Source organism: Sphaerodactylus townsendi, linkage group LG03, assembly GCF_021028975.2.
Source record: "Sphaerodactylus townsendi isolate TG3544 linkage group LG03, MPM_Stown_v2.3, whole genome shotgun sequence".
NCBI classification, from domain to species: domain Eukaryota; kingdom Metazoa; phylum Chordata; class Lepidosauria; order Squamata; family Sphaerodactylidae; genus Sphaerodactylus; species Sphaerodactylus townsendi.
The window spans coordinates 92945601-92968839 of record NC_059427.1 but is presented as its reverse complement, the minus strand read 5'-3'; the positions used below and the strand labels follow the sequence as shown (position 1 = coordinate 92968839).

Below are 23239 nucleotides of genomic sequence, written 5' to 3'. Positions count from 1 at the left end.
ACAGTGTTTCCACAGTTTTAGATCAAGAAAGGTGTTATCTGTTTTGTTCTGTTTTACATAGAAGGGGGTTCCCAACACTATGGCATACTGTAATATTTCCAATAAATAGGATACAGGATAAGGTGTGGTAGATAGAAGCTGCTTGATTGCTAATCTATAGCAGTGCAGTGGCTGAGAAATTGAGCTGAGAGATCACCAGTTCAAAACTCAAACTACCAAATCGATAGATGGCTTTTGACAAGGCATTCTCTCTCTCTCTCTCTCTCTCTCTGAAGATCCCTACTTTAATCCCAAACTTTTCTTCATTTTAAAAGATTGCAGTTGTGAGAGTTTTTTCTGCCTGACACTCTCTGTCAGAGGAGACAATCCCGAATTAGAAAGAACCATGATAAGGTAACATCAACTGCTTATAGGTACGAAGTGGCTCAGCACACTATGAAAAAAATCCCCAAAGGCTACATACTCGAGAAAGCTGAAGACAGTATGAAAAGTGGAAAACCCAACACAAGATGACTTGACTCAATAAAGGAAGCCTCAGCCTTCAGAGCTGAGCAAGGCTATCAATGACAGGGTGTTTGGTAGCAGGAAAGGGTTTTAGAAGTGCAGCATCAAAGGAATCACACCTGGTACTAGAAACAGTCCCCTGTTTCTGTGCCTGTTGCCATTTGAAACCACTGGTCCTAATAGACTATTAAGCAAGTGGTGGTGGAAAGTTGCACACTACTTCTGATGACCCTGTAGGCTTTTCAAAGAAAGAGACAAGCAGAGGTGGCTTGCCATTGCTTGCTTCTGTGTAGCAGACCTAGCCTTCCTTGGTGATCTCTTACCCAAATACTAACCAGGAACAACTCTGTTTAACTTCTGAATGAGATCAGGCTAGCCTGGGCCATTCAGACCTTGGAAAAGACTGACAGTTAAAACAATGTATGCAACTTTGAAGAGTGGCAACTCTAGACAGAAGCATTCTGACATTGTGGTTTGGTCCAGTTTTGTGAAGAGAAGTTCTTTTTTGCACCTATACTTTGAAATAAAGGGATAAGAACCAATGAGTGATTAAGCTAGGTTTTAAATGGCTGATCTGCATACAAACACTTTCCTCCCCTTTTCTTTAGGTTACCATTTTTGCCAGCACATGTGCAGGCCTCCAACTAGGTCCAACTTTAACTGAAATCACTTCCAATGCAAAAAAAAAAACCCATGCTAAGAGTTGCCAAGCCTCCTCTTTCCTATTTCAGACCGCCCCTGTTCACATCTTACAATGAATACACATACTTCCTGCCTGTACATGCATAAATCCATTTGTAATAAAGAACCAATGCATGTTCTCTTCATGAATGAAACTGGGGATCCATACCTGGATAAACATGGAGATTGTGTCACATGTTCAGAGGTATGTTTGTCAACTGTAACATGAGAATTATTCAACACATAGTAGAAACAGTGGAGTGTACATTGCACAGATAGTACATGCATTCTTGTGAACATGACTTGTGAACATGGCAACAGGGATCACTGCTAGCTTTCTGATTGGTTGAGTCATATGAAACCTATGGCCTGACCTTGTAGAAATGTATGCTCCATTTCCCATGAGAGTGGAACCAAAAATGTCCCCAGCTTCTTGCCAATAAAACTGATTGATATGGATAAGACTTCTGGAATTTTTCTAGGGGTGCTCGGAGTTTCCAGCTCAGGAGGTGTTTAATATCATGTTGCTCTACAGCAAGAGGAAACTACCCCACTCTCAGCCCTGAAATTTCCATTATTTCTTTCACAACCTTCTCTATTACAGCTACTTTATTTGTTAGCTACTTATATAGGGCAAGACAAGTTTCCATTAGTTCTTCCTCTCCTTTTCCGTCCCTATGAAAAAAGCCAAACTCAAACCCGATGGAGGAGGAAATGGAAGGGGAAATTACTTTGCAAAGTCCTCAACTGCGCGTTCATTTTTAAAAATATTCACACCACTGTCTTTTTTTCTGTTTCTCCAGCTCTCCAGCAGCTGTTAACAAAACATGCACCATTTACGGGAGCAGCTGGAAAACAGCCTCTCTCTCCACTTTGCTACTTGTTTTTCCCTGTTCATGAGGAAGGAGGCTGACAGCCTGTGGGCTGTGTGGCTAATTTAATTTATAGACTTGCTTTGAGAGTCCTCCTGTATCTAGTCTGGGAAAAGTCAATAATAGCTAAATTGAATTTTTTTAAAAATATAATTTTCTCAGCTTTGGAAGAGCCATTAAACACCAAGGCTTAGTTAAAAACTAATCATGTGAACTTTTGAAAGAAAGGGGAGAAAACCCTCTATGAGCCTTATCGATTTACAAGGTCTTAGTCTGCATTTGACATTTTAACACAATGGTAATTTTCCTTGAGCTACCTATTGTTTCTTTACCAAAAATGAGCAGATTTAGAACTGCCATATTCCATGATCACAAAATGATTTATTCCAACAAGCACCTGCCAATTTTCAAAAGGCCCCCAAAATCATTCAAGAATAAAGAAAGAGATAGAGATAGATGAGACTAAGATTTTGACAGATATAGCACAGATATAAATCTTCCTTGTTTTTCTCCTAGATGCCACTGACACACCAGAATCACAGGCAGAAATGAAATTTCAAAGGTTCTAACCCATCGCTTCTTTTGCTCATAATGCAATGCAATAGAATTCCCTGCAATGCAATACCCTTCACCAGACCTCTTTGGGACTAGTTGACAATAAACAGGATGTTTCTGGGAATCAACCCATTCAGAAAACAAATGGAGAGCTGTATGACTGAATTCTCTTCCACATCAGAAGCTTCCATATGCAAAGAAATAGCAAGTCAGGGACGAGTCAGGGACAGGTGATGTTGTCACCAGCAACCATTTTGGGTTTTGCTGTCCATTCAGGAGCTGCATATTTGTATGTACAACAGATACTGTCTTCTGGTGCCCTGGGTCAAGGACGCCACATCTTATCTCTCCTTCAGAAGGATTACCAGTGTGATGTGTTGGAATCTTCCTTGTGACCAAGTAAGTGAGCAACTGCTGGCCTACATATGTAAAAAAAAAAAAGGTGCTATCCCTACAATCAAGAATAATGAGGAATTCATGTTCTCAATAATATAGAAGGAAGCCTATACAAGTATAGCTTGTGTTATTTTGCACCCAGTGTTCTTGGTCATAATGGACCATGGAAGTATGTTTACCCCTGTATAAACGTAGCCTTGTCCACAACTCTATTGTGAGTGGGGGTTAGTTATTTTAACCTAGGAAGGTAGAATTGTGCCATTGAGGCTATTATAGGAAAATATTATAGGAAGGTAGAATTGTGCCATTGAGGCTATTATTTCACTAAATAATGATATGCCTCGCGACGTGGGCCATAAACGGTGCCCTGGGATATAAAATGTCAGTCTCCGAGGGTCGCTCGCACAGGCGTGGCGCCGTAAAACGCAGCAGCCTAACCTGGCTCCCTCCCCCAGGGCGGCGCCAGGTTACCTCCAAAACCCTCCCTCCTGGAGGGAGGCTTTAACAACAGCGCATTCTCGTGGTGCGGTGCGAACGGGCAATCGCCAGGGAATGCGCTGTTTTTCCCCTCCCTTCCCACCTCACTGCCGTTCGCCGCCTCTCCCTGTCCCTCACCCCTGGAGGTCAGGAGGCAGTGTGGGCGGGCCCACGGAGGCCAGCAGGGCGCACGGGAGGTGACGCAGGTGAGTGGGAGAGGGACGGGAAAGGCAGCTCCGCGGTGGAGCCGCCTCTTGCAGACGTGTCTCTTTGGGGCCGCTGCACGCCTCATGCAAATGCCCCTCATTTCCAATCCGGCAGAATTCCTGCCGGTAGGAGTCACCTTTCCGCAGTGCGGAAAGGGCCATAGATTTCTTCCTGATCTTAACAACCCATGCCCCACTTGACCTATGGATCACAGCCAAGAATTATTTTGGTAATTACCATTTCTAAGAGAACCAATTTTGTAACTAAAAATTGTCAGATATTCTTTACATATATACAAAATGCACCAAAAATTTTACCACTTGGACATATTTTTATAAGACTTATAAACATATCTCACTTGTAGTCAATAAATAGCTTTGAACATTCTATCCCAAATGGTCTCCCTGTATTTTCCAAACAGAAGCCATATGCTTCAGAATAAAATTATTATTTGGTGATTTAAAAAAGACTGGCAATGAACTGCTTCAGTTCCCAAATCAGAAAGTGAGAAAATAATATATTTAATCTCTGGGAAAAAATGTGTGGACCCCACCAGAATAAAGGGAGGGGGGGTAGACATCGCATAGATGTGGTAGGGGAAAAATTATTTACAGCCCAATCCAGAATTGATGGACAGGTAGGGACAGTGCTGATTTGGTGCTGCTCCACCCACTCCAAAGGGCTTTCCTGCAGTACAGGAAGTCTGAAAATATAAAATAAAAAACCCCACTCCTCTCAAAAGCCCCCATGGGATGAATAGAGAAACACCATGAAAATGGGGCAGGAGCCAATGGGCTCTGGAGACCGACTAAGGTTGGTTCCTCCCCTGGAATGCCCCCAGAATGCCTACTCCACACTGGTGCAGCTGGGGGCAGTGTGGGAGCGCTGATGTGAGGCTGGGTGCCACAGCCAGCCATTGCAAGGCACCACAGCAGCTGCGTGTCAGGGCAGGCATTTCCAGTGGCAAAAGCCCAAGCTGCCGCCAGAGGGCAATTTTTCCTCCTGATTTGGGCTTCCCATGTCATTTTCTTTATTCCCATGATTCACAATACAATCCCAGTCTGAGTTTGCACAACAACGATAAACTCTTTTACTCTCTGAGTAAATTATCCATTTAATTCAGTTTGACTCCCCTTGGTCAAGCTTCCTCAAGATGGTTACGATAGGGGTTCGGGTCGGCGTGACATAACGCCGAATTATCCCCCTCGACCGCTTCTCACGCTAACAGTCCTGCAGTTGCGCATCGGGAGGACGGCATTGCAGCATCCGGGACAGGTTAAGTTGCGCCGTCTTCAAACGCTTCATCAGCACCCCAGCCCGGGCGTGGTCGTGAATGGGCCAGGACATCGCTCGCCCCTGGGCGTGACGGCTCCGGAAGTCGTGAGAGAGCGGGGGGTGTCCCCTGGCCTGTGCGACACGCCGGAGGCCGGAGGCCGGAGGACACGGTGAGGTATTTGGGAAAGCGGAGGGGGAATGGCACCTTCCAGCCGCTGCTAGAAGCTGCTGTTTCCCAAAAACCTCGCTGGGGAAGCGAGGTCGGAAAACAGCGGTTTGCGCCGCTGGGGAGGCGCGAGGGCGGCGCAGCTGCGATGCAGCTGTGCCCCCCATGCGAACAGCTCCCTGGGGATGATGTTTTTGCCATCCCCAGGGTGCTGTTTATGGCCTGTGCGGAAAGGGCCCTTGATAGCTATAACTTTTGTGCCCTTTGATCTCACATGTCATACTCTAGCTTTTTTAATGTACTTCCTTTATTCCACCAGATCAACCTTTTACTGGGAATAGACTTTGTCCAAAATGTCATTAGAAGCTTCATATTTAACTGTCTTTACTGGCCATTGTATCTGTACATGGTAATAGCCTTTTACATTTAGATGGCTAAATACCTTTACCTTAACAATTCTATTTGGCAAAGACTGTTTTTGACTGAGCATATTTGTAAATGCATGAAACTTTCAGAATTCTTAAATAATTGAACAAGAGAGCTGCATACTTCATTGCTTATGTAGGCCATGGAACATACAGGCAAAGACTAAACTAAAAATAAAATGGTCCCCCCAAACATTAAGCAATGTTTACACACTAATGTCCAGTGTAACTTTTATTTTTTTCTTTAAAACAATTTGTTAAAGAATGACTAATAACATTTATAGGTATTTTAATAAAAAGGCTAGTCAATCTAATAATGTCATTATTTCTATAAAATTAATCCCTCAAATCATAGCTTTAACCTCACATAAAATGAGGTAAACATTTTTGTATTTTTGCAAAATACCACTCCGCAGACACAGCCTTCTATTCCACGGACAGAGCCCCGGATACTGTTATAACAGTGGGTCTAGCCCGGCCTTTGTGATCCTACAAACCAGCAGAGGCCCTAGTAACATACTGGGCAGCCAGACGTTCCCAGCGGAGTAGTTCGCTACACAGTGGGGAGTTACTGAAATCTGAGCATGTGGTGTTTTCATTAATTTTTCTTAGTACGTACACACCAGCTGTGAGAGAGCTGGGTGTTTTATTTTTTGGACATTATACATCGGCTGTGAGAGAGTTGGATGTTTTTCACTTATTGATACTATTTACTTAGGACTGATTGAGGGGGGCCAGTGGCAGTGGCCCCCGGCTATTACTTGGTTATTATTTAGGCTACATTTGTTTGGTTTATCTTTTTAGTTTCATTTCATAGCTCTCCTGCTTATATTTAAGCGGCTGGCTCAGGTGGTGCGAGCCCTGGATCCGCCGCCTATGCAATAGATATTTCACCACAGGAGAATCTTCGTTATTATTACCCCCACTGACCCCACTGGGAACCCAGACAATGAGGCCCCTCTGAGGAACGATCTCTCTTGGTTTTCCATCTAGCATCCTTCATTTGTATTCCTTCTTTTAACCTCGATTTGCTGTTGGTAACCTAGGGTTACCTAGATCATTGACAGATTGTGTAATTATTGTTAGATGTTAGTTGTATACAGATTGTAATTTGGATAACTCCGGAGTTGTACTAGGGGTAGTTACTGGAGCTGTGCTAGAGCTAGTACTATAGCTAATTTGGCATAAGGCCAGATTGATTAAGACTGGCCTAGCTAGCTAATTTGGGGATTAGTCAGGTTTCTGGGAGGAAGGGAGGCTGGTAGAGTCATGGGGGCACAAACCTTGGGGCTAGGGATCCCTGTGTTGATGGGGCGGGGTAGATATTATGTGGTAGGGCGGTGGGTCCGTGATGATAGAAGGCACACGAGATGCAATTATGCTCATTCGCCTTCTGACCTCCGACCTATCCCGAGAAACGATGGTGGTTGGGATCAGGGACACTCTGCTTCGTCTTTGGTGTTAATCAAATGCCAGGTCCATCAATAATAAGACCATGGTACCTGGACTCTCTCGGAGCCCAGCAGGTGGACTCTGGCATGTATCACCGGAAACCTGCGGTGCGCTGAGGTGAGACCGTCACTTTGGCGAAGTCGCGCCCCCTGGTTTCGCGGTCTTCACCGACATCACCGCAACCCAGGGCCGGGTGGTGGTGCTTGCATTGTTCATCCGCGGATTCTATTCCCTTCAGGGCAGCCCTTCGGGCCCGGAGGTCCTCCTCGGCATAGAGTGTGTCGGGCTTGGAGTGGTTGGCCCCGGAGAGGCTGCTGGTTGTTCTTCCTGGTGTAACCGGGTCGCCCTAGCGCCGCGACCGGAGACAGCTCTGCCGCTGGGCTGCTGGAGGTGGTGGCGGATCAAGGCTAAGGTTCCCCAGACCTTATTGTCTTGGGGGGGACTTCAACATCCACGCCGACGCTAAGCCTCATGCAACGGGCAGCCACGGACCTGGTGTCATCCATGGCGACGCCAGGGCCTCTCCTTCTTGATAAATTCTGGCCCCACCCATGAAGCTGGACACACGCTGGATTTGATCTTACCGGGTCGGGATAAGCTCTTAGTCGTATCCTCTATCGATAGAGTGCCACGGTCCGACCATTTTGCCCTTGAAGGTCCGGGTGGACTTAGCCGGCGACTAACCCCGCCTTAGGCGACGGGTTGATTTGTATGCCTCGCCTCGCTGAGACCTCATGGATCCAACTTGGTTTCCTCTGAATGCTCTGTGGGACCCCCTTGATTACCGCCGGCACACTCGATGAGCAAGTGGAGGATTGGAATTTCCACTCTCCGACGCCTTTATCGTGATGCGTTGTTGTTCCCTCGGCGTCTTCGCCTTCGGCCTCGCACGCTTCCATGGTACACCGAGGGAGTTGGCGCCGTATGAAGCGGGGCTGTAGACGCCTAGAGCGAAAGTGTGGGAGGGAAGTCTCGCGGACGAAGCTGCGCAATGGAACATCCTATAGGGACGCTTTTATGAAAGCCTATGAGATGGCTGCACGAAGGAGGCAAAGAGGACCTTCTTCTCCTCCTCTCAAGCAACCGCTAGCTCCCTCACTTCAGCAATAATTATTTCATATAATTCGTCATTGACCTCCTTATCGGAGAGATCTTCAAACCCCAATTGGATGCCATTAGCTGTGAGGCATACTTATGAGCTTTTTTTTATGGATAAGCACTGCCGCCCGGGCCATGACCTTCCCAACCCACGTTAGCTACAATTAGCTTAACTGAGACTCCCTTTGTCCGCCGTCGGGTCCTTTGTTTGACCCAGTTTTCCCCTGCTCTCTGAGGTCAGCTTTGTTGACAGAGCCTTAGCTGCTGTTAGACCTACTCACCTGTCCCTTCTGGATCCAAGTGCCCGGGTTCCTGGTTTGTAAAAACCTGCCGGAGCGGAGCTAATGCGACCCCATCTGTTGAGTATCATCAATGGTTCTCTTTGAGCAAGGAACCTTCCCGGATGGGTTGGAAGGGAGGCAGTGGTCCAACCCACTCTTAAGCAAGACCATCGTTAGATCCAGGGAGATCTGGCCACCATCACTCGCCCTGCTTCGAATCTTTCGCTTCTGTGGGAAGGTAATTGAGAGGAGTGGTGTTGGAGCAGCTTCCTGTTTTCTGATGACGATCGGCTTTCTCGACCCTCTTCCAGTCCGGCTCGCGGCGTGGGCATGGGACGGAGACTGTTCTCGCCGCTGCCACAGATACTCTCCGTGATTCAGCTTGACCAGTGTGATCGGGCGCCTGCTGGTGTTGCTAGATCTCACCGCAGCGCTTTCTGTTGACATGTGGTCAATTACTTATCTTTTGGCTCCACCGCCTGGTCAGCCCGAGTGCGGGTGCACTGTCCCTTCCAAATGGATAACCCTCGCTTCTCCGGGCTGGAATCAGCAAGTGAGGTGCGGGACCAAGCTCTCCCGGAAGTGCCTCCGCTTCAATGCGGTGGGCAAAATCTCCTTGTGGGGCACCTACTGTCCCCGCTGTTATTTAACATCTACATGCGACCCCTTGCTCAGTTGGTACGGGAGTTTCATGGGCTGATTTTGCCATCAGTACACACTGATGACACACAGCCCATTCTGCTGATGGAGGGGGGGAGCAGCCGCCGCCCCTGCAGCCTCTGGCGCCAGCACTGTTTGGAGGCGGGTTGCTGGTTGGTTGCTACAGAGCAGGTTAAAACTGGAATCCTTCGAAGACGGAGATCCCTCCTGGCTTGGCCGCGAGGGAGAGGGGAGGGACTCTCTTCCAGCCGCCGGTGTGGGAGGGGGCCACATTGGCACCGACTCCTCCTCCGTCTCAAGCAGCCTGGGGTCCACCTGGACTTGTCTCTCTCTCAATGGAGACCCAGGTGGCCCATAGCCAACCCTGGGCTGCTTTTTTTCCACCTCCGTCGCCAGGCCCGGGCGCCTGGCTCCCTCTCCTCTCCATAGAGCGGATCTCCCAGCCTCTGTGATCCATGCAACGCGTCATCTCCAGACTTGACTACATTGTAACTCCGCTTCACGCTGGCCTTCCCCTTGCTTTTTTTTTGATCCTGCATTTTAAAAACTGGTTCCACCATGCAGCAGCACGCTCTGTTTACAGGCAGTGGCTTCCCGGGAACAAGTATCCAGCCTGTGCTGCGGCAGCTGCAGATACTGGCTTCCAGTAGAGTTCCGGATCATCTTCAAGGTGTTGGTGCTGACCTTTAAGGCCATTTCTCTATGCCTGGGGCCACTCAGATCTCGGGCACCCGGCATCACCCTGGCTATCACGCCCCTAGGGCGGCCTCTCCGCATCGGGCGGAGGCCAATCTACTGGTGGTCCCTGGCTCCCTCGACACGCGGGTTGGTCTCCAAGCACGGCTGCTAGGACCTTTACAGCCCTTCTGGCCCCCGCCTGGTGGGAACGCTTCCTCCTCCAGCTGTCCTGGGTCCCTGTGGGTCCTTGTGGGAGTTCCTCTCAAGCAGGGCCTGTAAGACGGAGCTGTTCCTGGCTTGGGCCTCTTGGGAGGATCCAGCCGCCAACAGTGCCCCCTCGGACATTGGCTCCTTAACATCTGGGCTCGGCTTAAATCCATCATTGTGATTCTCCGCCATGCCTCCCTTTATCGTGAGGGGAGGGAGGGATTTTATATGATTGGAACGCTGGACGCCAACCAACCTATATCTTGAATTTTAAATTACATTTCAATCTGGGCTTATATTTGATAAATGTATTAGGAGATTTTATTGCTGCCTTTATATGTTATTTTAAATGTTATTTAATTGTATTGTCTTACATGTTGTACACCGCCCAGAGCCCTCCGGGGATGGGGCGGTATAAAAATCTAAAATAATAATAATAATAATAATAATAATAATAATAATAATAATAATAATAATAATAATAATAATAAAATATCAGGGCCATCATATAAAGCTTTCATAATAACTTTCTTGGGGAATTTCAGAAATTAGCAACTTTAATTTAAAATTATCCCATACACTGAAGTTTTCATAAGGAGCTGATAATATTCAGTATGTATCTAGTGTAGACTCAAAGATACCTGATGATGCTAAAGCAGTAATGGTGAACCTTTTCGAGACCGAGTACCCAAACTGCAACCCAAAACCCACTTATTTATCACAAAGTGCCAACACAGCAATTTAACCTGAATACTGAAGTTTTAGTTAAGAAAAAATGGTTGGCTCTGAGGCATGCATTACTCAGGAGTAAGCTTGGTGGTAGTTGTTGGCTTTGCTTTGAAGCCAGCAACCGAGCTTACTCCCAGGTAAAGGATCGTCCATGTGCTTATGGATTTCAATAAGCACATGGACAATTTTAACAGGAAGGAAGAAACTATGAAAATGAACAGAACTTGGCTGCCAGTGTTGAAAAATACTAGAGTCAAGACAGTGTCTAACCAGCTCCACACAAACACAGGATGACCATAGACAAAAGAAACAAAGGCCAGATACTTCTATTCAGATGCTCCCACCAGTGACCTTGCTATCTCCAGTGTTACGCCCATGCTATAGTCTTCATTGTTACTACCTTCATACTTCTATTCAGGGATGCCCCTCAACTATTGGACCTTAAGGTTGCCTTCTTTGTTACTCACAGACAAGGTTTCTCCACCCACCCTGGACACTCCAACAGATATATACTCCACTTGCTTTCCCAACATCAGATCTTCTGAAGATGCCAGCCACAGATGCAGGCGAAACGTCAGGAGAGAATGCTGCTAGAACACGGCCATACAGCCCGGAAACCACACAGCGCCCAAGTGATTCCGGCCGTGAAAGCCTTCGACAATACATGAAGCTGTTACATTGCAGGACACAAACTGGGGACCTTGGATATGGCCTGTGTTCTCTATAATGCATGAATCAACTTATTAGCTACATGATTTCATTAAATCATTTTAGAGTGTGGACAGAAAATATTGAGTCTCCCTAAGGCATTATGTGATGCCACATAATCACATGAAATTTGCAATATGATGACATTTCAAGTCAAAATCACACTAAATATACTGGACTTACTCTGGCCCCTTCCGCACACGCAAAATAATGCATTTTCAAACCACTTTCACAACTGTTTGCAAGTGGATTTTGCCATTCCGCACAGCTTCAAAGAGCATTGAAAGCAGTTTGAAAGTCCATTATTCTGCATGTGCAAATGAGCCTCTGACTGGGTGAACTTTATATAAAACACTTAAAATAGAAGTACATAAGCAGGGAAAAATATGTGTATCACACATATCTTGTTTGAGTTAGCCTTTCCTCTGAATTAATTAAGGCTTTCAAGCTATGCAATGAGCAGATTTTGATTTTCTCTCTTTCTGAGTTAGGATTGGGGATGACCCATAGGGGGTTTCTGTCAGCTTTCACAATTTATGTGGTAGCACCCAAAGAGGGTGCCTCATCTATCCTCCATTGTTTCCAATGGAGAAAAATGAGGGTCCATAACATTGGATCCCTGTCACAAACTTTACCAAACTCAAGGGTTCATGTAAGCAGCATCTCCTGAAGCTATGCTGCAAATGTAGAGCCTCTACCAGGAAAAACAATCCTTCCCTTGTAGGGTATACTCCATTCATTTTTGTTAGCATTTGGAGAGAACATCTCCATGCTAGTCAATGAAAATGGTCCTGGGGGGGGGGGGTGCTGTTTTTCAAGATAGAGGCACAAAATTTGCAGCATAGTTGCAGGAGACACTTCTTACATAAACCTTCAAGTTTGGTGAAGTTTGGGACAGGGAGTCCAATTTTATGCCCTCCCCCCAAAGTGGAAGAAAATAGGTGCCAATAAAATTGGACCCCTGGCCCAAACTTAAACCAACTTGGGGTTTCTTGTAAGGAGAGGCACCAGCAGCTATGCTGAAAATTTGTTACCTCTATCTTGAAAAGCAGAACCCATCCCCCCCTCAAGCCCCACAGAGATTTGTTTGGACTAACATGGAGCCATTTTAGGAGTTAAAGGGAACAACCCTTGAGGCTGCAGGAAAAGCCAAGAAGCCAGAAAAAGCCTTCAAAAAACAGGGTTTTTTTAAAAAAAAGATTTCAGCTCTTCAGCTTCTTTTAAATGGCATATTTTTTGGTTTGGCATATTGGTGTGCATACCCCTAGTGGTAGGCATTAATATAGAAAATGTCAGAAAATTGAAATTTTCAGTCATACCATATTTGCTTCTGCTTCATAAGAGATATTTTCTGGGGCTGAGTAAAATAAATTCTACAAAAGATAATTTTTAAAAATGACTAGAAGTTAAATTTTTGTCTTATGGCTAAGGAGCCACACAGAGGGCTTATTTATCCATATTTTACCTTTCCTTACAGATAATCATAAGCAGCATTTTGACTATCATAAGCATTAGAACACCAGTCTGCTTGATTCAGTTTAAACCCATAACATTAGTAGCATCTTTCACCAATGTGTGCAACAATGCTACTCGTTATACGAAAAAGTATAAGCATAATTTATAAGTATCAAGGAACATTGCCTTCTTGAAATTCTTTCTAGAAGAAAGGACAATGAGTTGTCTTTATTCTTCTGAATTATTCATACAACTGATGCAAAATCAAACATAGCCAGCACAGGGAACAACTAGTTACATTTCTGATATCAATAAGTATATTTCAGAGTCGGCATCTCATGCCTAAAATAACAATGATGTTAAGACTATAACAACAATAAATAAGCTGCAACCGAATAACCGGGGGCAGCCATTGCTGCCGGGGTGAGCCAAGGAGCAAGAATAAGTTGCAAGCATGGTTTGGCGGCATGCTGCAGAAGCGGGGTGCATTGATTGGCTCCCAGCCGGTAAAGGCGGGAGGAGCCAAGGGTATATAAGAACGCCTCACCCAGATCTCGCCCTTCCTGGCGGCGAGACTCAGAAAAAGAGAGCGTGGCTCCAAATCCCACCCTCCCTATAAGCATGTTTAGGGGTTGGGGCTTGTGGTTATTACCAAGGTGTTGCCCAGCCCCTGGGCGGGTTTTGCAGCAACGGGAGTCGAATACATCTGGGGAGAAAACGAGCCTTCCGGCAGGTTCTCCCAGGCTTGTGCCCTACGTGGAAGGGCCGGGGGTGGGGCCCGGGCATGGCTGGCCGGCCGGCGAAAGGCCGGACGGCTGCCCGACACCCCAGGGGAGATGGGGTTGGAGTCGGGCCGATGGGGGTGGTCCGCGAGGCTTAGCCGGTGCGTCTCGACACCCCAGCAAAGCGAAAGGAGGTGGGCGGGCCGACAGGCGTATGCCATGGAGCTTAGCGTGGTGCCCGCCTCCCTCAGCAAAGAAGCGAGGAGGAGGAAGGGTAAAACGGAGGTGGATATATCTGGGGCTTCCCTTCCCGGCATTTCCCAATGGAGATTGGGATGTTGATGTGCGACCCGTTTGCCGCCCAGCTTCATTTGTATATAGTTGAAGTTTTGATTATGTTATTGATTATTATATATTAATAAACTGGGCTGCGGCCCATTCCTTTTCCAGCCTGTCGTTGTTGTGTCTTTATTTGAGCAAAGAAGGGTCTCACCATCTGCAGCAATGAATTTTATGAAATTATCATAGAGAAATTCACAAGCTCTAAGACTGAGAAATTCACACGCTCCAAGACTGCCAAGTCAAACAAGGAAAACAACATACAACATTCAGAATATTAACAGAGGAATACAAAAAAGTCCAAGTTACCACTTCTGCTTGAAATTTATGCTATTTCTCATGTTTAGCTAAGGTATTCTGCTGAGAATGATCTAGTTTGGAGTTTGGTAGATTTGGCTGTTTAGCTCAAATGATTCTATAATACAAATGGGAAGATCCTGCAAAGGACTTTCAAAGAATTTGTTATTAGTAAATAGCAACCACAGGGGATCCAAACATGGCCAGGGCTAATGGTGGTATTGGTGGTGGTAGGGGAGTGAGCTTAATCCTTTCCCCTGTGCCATTTTACAGTAGCACTCTATATGTTTTCCCCAATGGGTCATACTGCAGGTCAAGGAAATATATATGAGGTTGGCAAAATTAAATAGTGGGGAATGGTTAATCTTCTTTCTCCTCACCATGGCTCTGATCTGAAAAATGTGCTTGGAAAACCTGCTCGTGGGTCTCCTGGTATCTCATATAGTTTGGACCATAGGTTGCATACTGTCCTCTTTTTGTATTCTAATGGAATATGTTAAAAGGGAAAATGGTATTTGTTGTGAATATTTCCATGGTGATCAGGGTTGTCAACTCTGGGGTTGCTGGAAAATTGCTGGAAATTTGAGGCTGGATCCACAGGAGAGTGGAGTCTGGAGATGAGAGAAACCCCAGAAGGATATAATGCCCTAGATTCCACCCTCTATAGATAGTATTTCCTCCTGGAGAACTAATCTCTGCAGTCTGTTATAAATTGTAATTCTGGGAGATCTCCAGGCACCATCTGGAAGTTAAAGCCAATGCCACTCTGCACCAAATGTGTAATACTTTTATGCTACAATAGTTTAAAACACTCCTTTATTCTTCTTTTTTAAGTACCAGTAAATGGTTTGGTAAATCAGAAATGGTTTGGTAACTACTTAAATGAATAATATTTACAGAAAAAAACTATTGGGTTTTATATTATTTTCAACAATACTATAATAGACCAGATAGAAGCCTCTTACAAACTCTAGGCTTCACAATACATACAGAAAATATCAATAAGCATGAAGTAAAATAATATAGTTCATAAAGAATATTCTTCTCAATGCTTCTCAATGGATAGTACACCTGGCCTGCACTGTCCCAATGCTTTTCAATGGGAGTTCTCTGAGTGCCTAAGATTCTCATATGCATGTATGCATATCTTTAAATACAGCTCCTCCAAAATAAAAACAAAAACCAAATAGGAAAACTATATATTGCCAGAATCAGCAGAAAGAGTGGAGTACAACTGTATACTTTTTAGGCTGAAAAGGCACACAGGATCAGAACCTGCAGAGCAAATGTCTTGGGGTAACCTCCAGCAAATGAATGCAGAGAGAATCCCTTCAGCAGCACACAAAATGGTAAGTGCAAATTGAGGATGAAACTGATCAAAAAGCAAGAAGAATAAGATGCCTCCTGAGCTCTGCATTTTGCACAGTCAGGCAGGGAATGTCTTGAAGGCGGCTTAGGGAAAAAGGTGCACTTTAAAGTCTCCTCAAAATAGGACAGCTAGATCAGAAATAAAGCATTCTGAGGACATCTTGAGGAAAAAGCTGTGTGGAATTTCTTTCCAAGTTGCCTTTTTTTTGCATCCTCAGGAAGTCTTACTTGTGCTATGCAGACCTGACCAGCAACTCCACTGGCAGAATCAGGCAGAAGAACAATTTCACTCAGTTATCCATCAGTTACTGAAGTTCACAGTGCTGCAGACCTTTTCCCACAAGGGCCTCATGATCACCATTAATTCCTGATGCAGAAGGAAAAAGTGGTGAAGATTCATATCCATGAGTACCAGGCACTTGCAGTTTGAATGATCCAAATCTCTTTGAGGGGTTCTTTTTTGCCAGTAGTACTTGCATTATAATTTTTGGTTTTATAAATAATTTTGAAATGTCTGTGAAAGCACTGCAAGTCTGTAACTCATTTCCCTAAATATCCTATTCTGGTTTAAAATAGGTAACACCCTCTAGATTCTGTCCTTGCTTCTCATTTATTGTGATGTTAATTGTATCAGAATTTTAGCCTCAGGTTTCTAGATGACCTGAATTGCAAGTAAGTGTTATTTTCCCCTCTTTTCCTTGCTGTAGCTATGTGAGATTCATGATTTATGCTGAAACCCCATGGCATCATCATTATAAGTGAACCTACTAGGCTAACTAGGCCCCTGCAATCAAAAATTTCATGCAGAAGGAAAAAGCAAAAAGAATTAAGCAATAATGTATGAAGAGTACATTTGTTGCCAATCAGTATCAAATTAATTGCTACCCAATGTAACTGAGATTTCAAATCAGTTAAATGAATACTGCTGAATACTCCTACTACAAATCCCAATGTTAAAGTAATTTCATATTGATAACTATTTTAAATGCTTCTCAAAATGTGGAGTTTTAAGTTCTTGCACACTAACAAGGAAAGGGGATTTAAAAAATTGAAAATCTGGAATGTGTGCATGTGCATGCATGGGCACACACATATAGTCAAAGGAAAGCTTTACAAGAAACCCTTCACTATATGTACAATCATATAACTTTCAGATGGCACTTAGTTTTTTCTCAGCAGTTAGGATCTTTAAATAGCTTGTTCTAAGCATCTGCAACTACTATGTCCCTTTTTTGTCAATGGAATTTACTGCAGAAGCAGCTTTTTTGTCTGAGGCCTTCTGAAATTGCTCTGGGGTTGGGGAAGTATGACAAACCACCAACACTCTCAGAGTGTGGGTGTGTTGGCGGTTTGTCATTCTGGCAAGCAGAAACCACACAGTAAGGGCTGTGCTGCATTGTCCAGGACTAACAGCTTCTCAAGACTGAAGACTTTCCAAGCAGTGGCTCCAGAGGCAGAGTTTCCACGGGGACATATATTGCCCCCACACCCCTCCCCCTTCCCACTGTCTGGGGCCAGGCCAGGTGTGGGGGCCTCACACTGGATGTCCACCCCCTGGACAGTGACCCCTGGGCCCCACTGCAGGACTGGGGATGTGGATAACATCCCAGGCAGTGAGCAGGAGGTTAGGAACAATAGCAAGGTGGGCTGGGTGTACGAGCAGCCAAGCAATGCCACAGGTGTGCCCAGCCGGGGAGCTTGCCCAGCAAGTGCTGGAGGAGACCAGGGAGGTGGGGCTGGGGCAAGGCCGGGGGCAGCAGAGTGGACCGGCCCTGGCTGCAGTAGGACCAAGGGCGCCCCGATGGGGCGCACCTGCTCAGACAGCTCAGCTGGTTCTACAGCCCGAGGGTTGCCCATCAATCACTCACTTCCTCCTAAGGGCCAAGGTCCATTGCACCCCAGCCACTCCTCCCTCACCTCTCCCCTGCCACAGGCTCTCCTCTTACAATCATTCGCAGCCATGTGAGGTGACCACAGTGGCTGGTGAAGGAAGTCACAACCAGACTGCACTTCCCAATGTTGGACTAGACTTGGCACATGGACAGTGTGCCATGCCCGCAAGCTGAGGGTACAGTGGCTCCACAAGCGCAAGACTCTGGCCAGTTGCCCTCTTTCACCTCGGGCTGGCGGCTCAGGAGTCTGGTGCAGCGGGCAGCGCTGCTCCCCTCCTCCACAACTTACTTTGTGTGAGTGAGGGGAGCTGAGGCACAGGAGGAGGAGCCTCTGCTTGTCAAGCCTGAGCCACAGAGACGGTGAGGGGAGTGGGGGCAGCAGTGGCAGTGAGGAGGGTGAAGGTTGGTGCAGGCAGGGTGGCTCAACTCCCCAGGAAGCCTCCTTTCTTAGGCGGGAGAGGAATTAGAAGCCACACAGGCTCCTGCTCCAAACAAGGCTCCTCAGGGTGCCACGGGAGTGAGTCCTTTGGCTTGCCAGCTTCCTTCCTGTGCAATTTCCATTTTTTCCCTTTGGACTTTTATTCTACTGCAGAGAAAAGAGCCACCTCACAGTCAAGCCAATGGACGGTCATCAGGAACTGTGGCATTTCCCTGTCTTGTTTCTTTCAGTCCTTACAGTTAATCCTGGGCACTGGCATATGCAAAAAATATCCCCCTTAGCCAGAATAGTAGTCTTATTTACACATCAAAAATAGATACAGACAATTAATTCACGGGGGGGATGGGTCATAGGTGCTGTGAAATTGATAATGGGACACTGACATTACCATTGTAAGCACAAATACACCTTTTCAAGCCGGTTGAATTCAATGGAATTAGAAGGGTGTGTAATTCCTTTTAAGATTGCATTGTGGATATTGTACACATTTGGGAAGAAAAAATTAAAGGATATTAGACATGGGAGATTTGATAAACAAAATTTTATAGTGACAATAGATTTGGGCGTTAATAGTCAAGTGTGAAGTCTGTGAGCAGAGATGAGGAAAGAGAAATCAGATCTTTGACATATATATTTTATGGAGAAAAAGAATCATTATGAAATTTAAATAGAAATACCAGGTTTTTGTGCCACTTGGGTGCCATGGAGTGTGGAATGCATGACTGTTGTGTTCAGAGATATGTCTAAGGTGTTGAGCTGCGATGTGCTGCTGATTTTGGGGTGACTAAGTGCAGAAATCATGAGGATCCACGAGGATCTCTGTATTTCAAGCAGGTTTTTGCTCCACTGCAGCATCATGGAGCATGTGTTGCATGATTGTTGTGTTCAGACATGAGGCTAAGGGCTTGAGCTTTATGGTCATGGTGGGGGAGGGCAGCTGCCCATAGGGGAGTGGGGCGAAAAACTCAGATTTTGCCCCAGGCTCCATTTTTCCTAGATACACCTCTGAGTGGCTCTCACACATGCTTACAATATAATGAACCAATTGGGAGGACTCAACTACCAGTAACAATAATCCTATGCACACTTATACTGATGTAAGCCCCACTGGACTCACTGACTTCTGAGGGCTGGACTACAAATGTTATAAACAATCCAATTCAAAGCAGCATCTAATGTTTTGTAGAAGGATTGCCAACCTGACACAGAATGGCTTCCACATTCAGCTGGCAATGCTTCTCTCTGGTGTCCACAGGGAAATTTGAACAGCTGCCCATATAGCCAGATATACCAGCTGGCTCCAAATCAGTAGTTCATGAATTTAAAAATTCTCTTTTGGACATGATGAACAAATGTCACCCACCAAATGCTGGCAGTAAGTTAAGCCATCAGTTCTTTGGAACCCCCTTCCACTGAATGGACCCAGCCAATACAACTGCAGGTTGCTAATAATGATAATCTGCTTGTTCAACGGAACATATTTCAGGCTGGCAAGGTGGCTGACATTACCATTCTTGCAACTGTATTGGAGAACTCTACTGAATCAGGTTGGGCCGTCTGTTCCTGAGCAGCTGCTGAGCCTTGCTAGATTGATTCTGTAGCCTAGGTGTCTGGAGCCTAATTCTACAATCAGGATTCATTAGACTGTTTGTAAACAATGACAGGCCCATGATAGATATGCAGTTCAGTTAATTACCTGATATGCTAGAGCCATTTGTATCAGAATGCAGCATTCTCTGCACCTGCTCTTGCTGTCCTGAGTCCAAATAGAGTTCACCACATCTCACAGATTTCCATCGTTATTTGGACCATTAACATTTACCGATATCAGTACCCAAATGTTTTAAATAAAATTTTTAAAACAAAAAATCAATTACAGTAAAAACTGAAATCCTGAATGAAAATAAATTGCGTGAGAACTGGAATTGCAGCAGTGATGCCGTAAGAAGAGCCCTGCTAGATCAGACCAGGAGTTTATGTGTGCTTCACACAGTGGCCAGTGAGTTGCCTTTCAGGATCTATAAACATGGCTTAGAGGCCAATGTCTTCCCCTTGTTGCTTTCTAGAATGGGCATTCACAGGTTTGCTTCATGAATATGAAGGCTGTAGTTAGTAGCAACTGATAGATCTATCCTCCATGAATTTGCTAATCCCCTTTTAAAGCATGTACTCCTATTATATTTCTGTACTGCTGTTACAGTTACTCAGCTGACAAGAACATACATTCATCTTGTCCAGCATCCTATCTGACAGAGTGGCTAATCACTTACTCGAGAGGTCACCAACAAGGTGTAGAAGCCGAGGCCTTCCCCTGATACTGCCTTCTGGCAGTGAGATTCAGAGTTTTACGGTCTGAATATGGAGGTTCCCTTTAGTCCATCAACTGCCTAACAACTTCATCATGTGCTCCTAAATTTTAATATTTTAGCAGAGGGAGAAAAAATTATCTCTGGTCATGCATAATTTTATAAACCTCTATAACCCCCGCCCCCCGTTGTCTCCTTTTTAAACTCAAAAATCACAGACTCAGAAAATTAGCCTTTCCTCATAGGAAAGGTTCTGTAACCCCCTAATCATCTTGGTTATCTTCTTCTGTATTTTTTTCAGCCCTGCAATGTCCTTTTTGATATACAGTAATAAGAAATGCACACCGCAATCCCAATGAGTTTGCACTATGTCTGTACAGGGGCATGAGAATACTGGCTATTTTATTTTCAGCCCTTTTTCTAATAATCCCCATCATTTTTTCATTGCTGTGATATGCTGGGTTGACACTTTCATTGAGCTGTCTACTACAATCTTAAGGTCTCTTTCCCTCTAAGTCTCTACAAGTTAAGACAACTTTAGCCTATAACTGAAGCTGGGTTTTTTTGTTCCATTGTGCATCATCTTACGCTTACCTTAACTAGGGGGACAGTGTGGGATACAGCAAAGGGGGGCATGCAGCAAGCAGTGGAAATGGCACAAATAGCTTCCCTACTTTTGAACAAGCTCTTGCTCTATTAGCAAAAAGGCTCCCATAAAAAAGAATGGGAATGATTTCTAGTGTTTTCCCCTCCTCCCATCTCTCCCGTGGTGCATCCCTCTCTATTCTAAAGCCTGAATCTCAGAAGTTTTATGTAGGAGTAAAGGAGCTGAAGGTAGAAGTGAAAAGGGAAAATATCTGTTTTTTGGAATCCTTTTTCCAACCCACAGAATTCAACTCATAGGCCCTTTCCGCATGGGCCAAAGGGCGCCCCTGTACCGGCAGGAATTCTGCCGGTGGAGGGGTGGGGGCCATTCGCACGGGAGCTTGCGAGCGGCCCCCGCAGAGGCCGTCCCTCTTCCACTCACCTCGTCGCCTTCGTCGCCCTGCTGGCCTCCTAAGACCTGCCCATGCTGCCCTCCGACCTCCAGAGGACAGCGAGGGAGGGTCTTAGGAGGCCAGCAGGGTGACAAAGGCGACGAGGTGAGTGGAAGAGGGACGGGGAAAACAGCGTGTTCCCGGCGGTGCCGTTCGAACACGGCAGCGTGTTCCCAGCGGTGTCGTTCGAACACGTTTGAACACGGCCTGATGCCGCCCTGGGGGAGGGGGAGGGGAGCCAGGTCGGCGCTGCTGCATTTTCGCAGTGCCGCCTGTGCGAATGGCTCCCTGGGGAAGGCGTTTTTGCCGTCCCCAAGGCACCGTAAATGGCCCGTGCAGAAAGGGCCCTAATTTCCAACAACCTTGGCAACAGATGTCAGCTGAAGATAGGGCTTTTCCCCACCCAGGCTACAATTTTTAAAGTAGTACTTTCTCATTCTCATCCAGCTATGTGACACTGCTACAAAACTGGAAGGGTGGCAAAGCAAAGGAAGCCCCCACCGAGCTCACAGATAGCCTTACTGCTGTTGATGGGTTGGGGAACCCACTATCCCTGGTAAAGATCTTTTGGTCATGGTCTCATTCTTTAAGTTCTCTTCTTCATACCTGCCTCTGAAACAGATCCTCTTACTGGATCAGCTTTGCCACTTTTCACCTTGCTGTTCCACACTGTTATTACAGAAGCTCATAGAATTTTTCAATATGATTAGCCTTACTGTAAAGGTCAACCGTGGGTGGTGATAACAGAGTAGAATACAGACTGTAAAGTGAAGATTCTCTGACAAGTGTTAAGTGATGTGTCAAGGATCACTAAGCTAACTAGGTTTCCAAGCAGAAATGAATGGCATCCATTAATCACAGAAGATTTTGGAAAGAGTAACTCTAAAAATATTTAAAGATCAGTACTATAATAGATGCAGGTATTGGTAATTATCGCTGAAATCTATCAAAAAGGAAAATGATGCCATTTTTAACACAATTCATCATTCCATGTATATTCTGAAAGCAGAAATTCCAACACTCCTAAACTAATATGCCAGACTGCCTGAGTTCTCTTCTCATAATTTAAACTGCACACATAAGTAGACCATTCATATCAGCAGTGCTCCTGCCAATTTGGGGTCATTATTTACCACTCATAATATTTATCGCTCATTAGGCTTGCTCAATATCCTAGAAATTCAGTAAAATTCGGATTTGGATTTATTTGGACATAAAATTATCTGTATGCCTGAATAAGACAAATAACAAATTCGGATATACCTGAATATTTGGGTATACCTAAAAATTCGGGTCAGTCTAATTAGTTTTGTATTTTTGGTATTTGGGCGTTCTGGCCTGCAGAGGGAGAATTTTTAAAGCTAGCAGCACCAAAATGTCAGGGTATCATCTGGAGACTGTCCTGATAATGCTGAAGTTTAGTGCCCCATCCAAAGTGGGTGCCCATCCCCCATTGTTTCCAAAGAAAGCTAACAGGAGATGGGGCTATCCCTTTGAGGATCCATAACTTTGGACCCCCCTGAACCAATTCTCACCAAACTTGGGTGGTATCATCAAGACAATCTCTGGATGAGACCCCGAATTTTTGATGCCATTAGCTTTTATGGAGCCAAGGCACTGCAGAGCAGAGAATCTGGGCAGATTTCCTGGGGTGCCTGTCAGGGGTACATTTTTAATTTGCAGGGTTTCATATGGAGATGATAATGATAGCACCCACATTTGGTGGAGTTTGGATAAGGGGACCAAAGTTATAGACCCTTAAAGGGGTAGCCCCCATATCCTGTTAGCTTCCATTGGAAACAACGGGGGGCAAAACTTTGGACCCCTGAACCAAATTTCACCAAACCTGGGTGACATCATCAGGAGAGTCTCTAGATGATACCCTGAAATTTTGGTGCCGCTAGCCTTAAAATGCACCCCTGCAGGCCAAAATGCAAAAACACCCCCCCCCCAAAAAAGCCCAAATGTCTTGCATTCAGATTCAATCATATTCTGGCAGCATATATTTGGCCA

At 45.4% G+C, this 23239-nt stretch overlaps 1 protein-coding gene across 1 annotated transcript in view; it reads right to left on the bottom strand.

Moving 5' to 3' along the window:
* The window catches only part of KCTD16 (potassium channel tetramerization domain containing 16), a 204569-nt gene that overhangs the window by 3818 nt on the left and 177512 nt on the right, over positions 1-23239 (bottom strand). The window lies entirely within an intron of this gene.